The sequence below is a fragment of the Amphiura filiformis genome, chromosome 14 (genome assembly GCF_039555335.1).
Source record: "Amphiura filiformis chromosome 14, Afil_fr2py, whole genome shotgun sequence".
In the NCBI taxonomy this organism is placed as follows: Eukaryota; Metazoa; Echinodermata; class Ophiuroidea; order Amphilepidida; family Amphiuridae; genus Amphiura; species Amphiura filiformis.
In genome coordinates, this window is record NC_092641.1 from 47,480,427 (window position 1) to 47,486,426 (window position 6,000).

The following is a 6,000-nucleotide window of genomic DNA, read 5'->3' on the forward strand; positions in this document are numbered from 1 at the left end:
CTAATAAGATAATACGCGGTGTGGTGGGGGTGTGTGTGTGTGGGGGTGTGTGTGTGTGGGTGGGGGTGGTGTCTGTCCGGCTATGCGTTTAGATATTTCGGATATAGATCGGTACCGGGCGTTTCATGTTGACCGGATGGTTTTAAAGGTCACCCGAGATCAAAGGTGAAAAATTTAAAACTTTGTCCAATCGGGGTCACAGTTGGTGGATGGAATCCATGATATGAAAGGAATATATGTGGGAAATAAAATCGAGGTCAACCGAGGTCAAAGGACATCTACTGATCTAGGTTCGAAAAATAAACTTCGTCCGATTGGGCTTAAACTTGGTGAGTATGAGAGGAACATGAAAATAATTAAATCGAGGTCAAAGGTCATGCAGTGGCTACATTTTTAAACTTTGCCCGATTGGGCTTAAACTCGGTGAAAGTAACTGTCCATATCACGGGAGCATGGACAAAATCAATCCAAAGTCACTCAAGGTCAAAGGTAATATTGGGTCAAACGTTAAAGTATGCTTAAACGTAGTAAAAAAAATAAATCAATATGATGAAGATTTCAAAGGTCAAAAGGGTAATCAGGGGTCCAACAGCGCTCTCACAGCTACAGGGCCCTCACGGCGACAGGTGTCCTAGTATCAGCAGAAAAAGTATTGGTAGATTAACCAGCAATGTGACCGATGAAATCACTCAAAACAGTGAAGTGAAAACTATGTTAATGTTAATAATTAGATGCTGGTAATAATAAGAGTTTATGTTATCTAGTCCAGTGTTTTGTATAGTAAAGCACGCTTAATGTCACCGCCAATACAAACACATGGTATCTGACGTAAAACACTTTATGTTCTAAAGCATGCGCGGGAGATAGCGCGGGAATTGATTGATGAATGACGAGCCACTAATGTGAAAGTATAGCAAAGCGGATAGTTAATAACTTCGCGGCCCCTCTCAAATTTTCCTTCAACTTTGTATGGTTAAAGATCTTTGGTTCGTATATAAAAATATCAGTGGCGTAGCCAGGATTTTGGTGTGAGGGGGCAAAGCCAAATTGTCGTCCCCATTTAGGGGACAAGGACAGATTTTTGTCCCCATTTGTCAATTTTTGTCCCATATTTGATCATTTAAAGGACATTTTGCCCTGCCCTTTTTTACACTAAAAATTGAGTCATGGGCAATGCAATATTACATCATCAACTGCATCAACTGTGTATTTTGTTCTGGCAAAATGACTCTATCACTGAATAGATCTATCTATCTTTTGGCCAACTATACCAAAGTAGTTATATCTACTTGTATCAGATACTCAAGACAACGTGTACTTTATTGTCGCCATTTGTCAACTTTTTGTCACCTTTGTAGTCATTTTAAGGCAATTTTACTCTTTGCCGTCCCCATTTTATACCTGAAAAGTTTCTGTGAGGTGCAGTTTGCCCTTCCTCCGGCTCCCCCTGGCTACGGCACTGAAGTAGCGAGCAATTGTCAGTAGAATACAGTCATGGTAGTCTGCCACAAATTTACTATTTGATTCTGGTAATATAGTTATCAGTTTAATGCTATTTTGGTTGTTGTTGAGGAAATTGAAAATACAAATTGTTCTTATACCGACATAATTGTCTTAAAGAGCCATTTGGTTGTGCACCCAAAATGGAATGTGTGTCTGATTTATGTAGTATAAATGACACATACCCACCACAAAATATGTTCTTTATACCAGTCAATTAGTTGACCACAAACACTTATATTTTCTGTCACCACCATAGTTACAAGTAGTATTTTATTTGACATTTTCAGATTTTTACCTGGCTCTCCTGTGGGTTTTTGTACTATCGGAAGGGAAAGAAGAAACGAAAAAGGGAGAGAAGGTGAACAAAGAAGTCACTTGTCCGGGATTCAAACCTCGGACCCCTCGCATGCCACGCAAAAGATCACCGACCTGTAGCCACGATTACGTTGGCCTAGCCAGCGATTCATATGACTTAGGCTGATCATCGCATCACGTGGAATGCATGTACGCCCAGCGGTTTTAATAGTGAGCTTTAGTAAGAAACGGATCGGTTAGGGTTAAGCATTCTAGCATAATTCAGATCCTCCTGCGCCATATTGTTCCTTCAACTTTATAGCTGGCAAATAAATTGTAATTAATTTGCTTTCAAAATGCAACTGGCACATTTAGTGGTCTGATATGACACAATAATGACGTTTATTAAAATCATCAATATTCTTTGACGTAATGCCAAATTAATTGTAATTCATCTTTTCTTTTATGTAATTGACATTTAGTGCTATATAGCTCCGTCATAATGAACGTTTATTACAATATGCTCTTCCAGTTAAAACCATACACCCCTATGGAAGACATGACCTTAATCTTCCACGAAAGAGTATGAATTTCTATAAATGGAGTCAACTGTATGGGTGACTCTATTTCAAATCTACATCTTCTGTGTGGGGGATTAACGTCATTTCTTCCATAGGGGTGTATGGATTTCAACTGGAATAGTCTCGTCCGTCATTCGTTTCGATAGAGAGCTTGCGATTTCCAAACATGAGCGGGCGTATGATACCTATGAAACGTTTTGAAATGCTATTGACTTTGTTTTTCTATTTTGACGTTATTAGAATACCGTACGACATATACCATTTTCAGTAGTTACAATATATAACATTATTGCAACATTTCAATTCATTAAACTACAAAATACACTCTAAAATGCGTCTGCAAGCTTAAGCATCGGCCACGTGATTCTATTAGGTAATCATCAGAGCACACATACATAGGAAACGCAGCGTACACACGCATGGGTTTAATACTATCCCCGGTCTTGTGTTCCGCACCCGGTCATTGGGCATGTTGGGTCACTGGCTCAAAATCAGATCGGTTAAAATGACTTTTCTCTCCATCTTCTTTTTTCTTCCTTCCTTCCTCTTTCCTTTCGAGGGGTCGTTAAGGTTAGTAGAGTACACATGATAACTGGTACCACACATGCTATATACAGGGTGTCCCTGAAAGAACTGTATCGTCGGAAACTTAATTGTTTGGGTATTTTGACAATTGACCGACCACACCGTTCTTAAAATATAAGAATTTTACGAAAGCCCCTCATTTTAAAACCTTTCCACGTATTCAAATATCAATCGATGATCTGTATTCAATCACTTCGCATCATTAGCGCACGAGGCGTCTATTGTCATTGACAGATATTTGACTCAGTGGAACGGGCTGAAAATGAGGTAGTTTCGTAAAATTCTTTTATTTCAAAAACAGAGCAGCCAATTGTCAAAATCCAAAAAACTGTGATAGCTGATATATTTCTCAAGCACATCAGCTATTTAGCTATTTTTGGTTATGTGTTAAAATACCCCAAAAATTCATTTTTCGATGATACAGTTCTTTCAGTGACACCTAGACATCAAGTAATTACTACGGCGACAAGTTGACCGTTCAGAGAGGTGTATGAGCACTATACATAGACTATAAAAGCAACCAAAATAACAGAAACATTGTATGACCATATCGACTGCTCAGTGCCATAAGTGGGTAAGTGCAATAGCTGCCTTGTAAACATTTGGCAATTTACACACAGTATACATGGCAGCTACACATGGCAGCTATTGCACTTACGGGTTATATTCCGTCTTCTGGAGTACAGCAGTCCTTGGAACTGCGGACACGGCAGCAACATGGATCTCGTCCTCGTCCCCTAAATCTTTTTCACGTCACCGAGTATGGAGTAACATCAATTTGTAAGCGCTCTTTAGCAAAGTCATAGTTCATTGAATTTACATCCGTATGTCAATTTTTTTAGTATTTTTGGTCAAACAGGCAAAAATAATAACTTTTTGCACAAGATTTGGAATTTAAAGATAATTGTCCATTGCTCATTAAAATGAAGCTAGTATGGACTATTATAGTGTGCTCTTTCATTTAATGACATAAAATTTGAAAAATATTGCAAGGAACACTTGAGGGTTTGACCTTTAAAACCTACAAATAGTGCTGGGATATGTTTTTTTCAACAGATTTACCAAATTCGCCTTACTATAAACATTGAATTGCGTTATCTGTTGCCCTAATGAAAGAAGGTGTTTTTAGAGGGAAGTGTTAGCTTTCTTTCGATATAAAATATTTCTGATTGGATGGACGAAACACTTGAGGTTTTGACAAAAACCAATCACAGAATCCTATTTTCCACTAGATCTTACACAGCTCTTATGATGCTATGCACTCGACCGTGTAGTATAAACGCAGACTGCGTTAGAGGCTAGACTCGCCGTGCTTGGAAATAATGTGTGCTCGGATGTATCGAGGTGAAAGCTGTGCGTAGATGCATTTATAAGAGAATCGTTTTTGTAGTCAAACCTTTTCATAAGATTGCAAGAGTTCTAGTGGACTAGCTCAGATCCATGTTATTGCAAATACATTGTATAAAATATTATCGTCAACTAACATACCCCTGCTTTGGCGGAAGTAAGATACACACGCGATATACATGATATAAATCATCAATCTTATGCTTTCGAGTTTACGCACTGCGATCATTTATACATACGTGTATTGGGTTTCAATTTAATCATTTCTTTGGTAAATATTCCTTTTCGTAGTATTACAAAATGGAGTAATACTGTAACAGCCCATTAAAAACCGCAATAATGACATTTTTAGTTTCTTGATTATTTAGTCGCATTTTGACAGCAAACGTCTTGTAAAGTATCAACCGTAACTGGTATCGTATTATTTTGCGCTCAGTGTTGATTCAACTGCAATTGAATGTTTATCGTATTTCCAAACACAAGATCGAGTGTCTCTTTATGTAAATTCATTTATGCACGTGTTCTCACACGCATAATAAACAAACGCTGGAATTTACATTAAAGGAGTGTTTCGTGATCCTAGCATCCTATTTATATGACATTTTTCAGTAGATATCCACGAAAAAAGCTTATTTCAAACATTTCAGTTGATTCTGATATTGTATTAGCAAGTTATGCATGATTATGCGAAATTGCAATTTCGTTCTGGTGTACCAGAACGTAATTCAAAATTCACGATATTTCTGCTAAACGAATTAATCTGCAAGAAATATTATGTAGCTAGAGGTTTCAAGTGGTATAAAAATCTCAACTTTTTTTGGAGAAAAGTGGGGGTATGATGCTGTGGATCACGAAATTCTCTTTTAACACATGTTTTACATAATTATAATTTCTCACGAATTGGATAATGTAAGCTTTGTAAAATACACAGTTATACTATAATAGAGAGAACAACATGGCGATTAAATAGACTTGCAATTTTAGTTAGTAGATATTTCCAAAGGTCCTGGGTTCACTCCCAAGAATCGTCATCATCCACGTCTACAATAAACGGACTTCCAGCAATATCATGTCCATTCACGGTCACATGTAACAGATGATATCTCACACAGCATGCTGAATACACTATTTCATAGGTACCATCTTCGTTATCTTCAACCTTACAGAACTGCTTGTCATATCTGGACCAGGATAAAACACCTTTCACATCAGCTCCACCCTTTACTAAAGGGACATTGTTTGGTCCAACAGCACGTACTATTCCCCTGCATTCCTGGTATCTCTTTGGCGTTTTTACCCAAGCTAAAGTACACAAATGAGGAGCTATACCATTGACAACAGGAGATGTACCTTTACCAGAATGTAATACCTTCTTTTCATCTGTTGTACAGGATCCGTCTTTTTTAATACCGTTTGTACAATTTAATCCAAATAACTTTCCAATACCTTCTTTAATCTGTTCCATAGCTATATCATGTTCCGGACTGAATGAAATATCTTCAGGTCCAAGAGTGAATCCAGGGTTGTCCACAAACGCTGTATCTTCCTGATGTACCTCAGCAACATGAAGCATCGTTGTGCTTCCCGTGGGATCATCATCACTGTTATTAGCCACCATCTCTTGTCCAGAAGTCCGAGACGCGGTCTGGGCTTGATACAAGCCTTTCAGACCAGAACTGGCTTCTTTGTA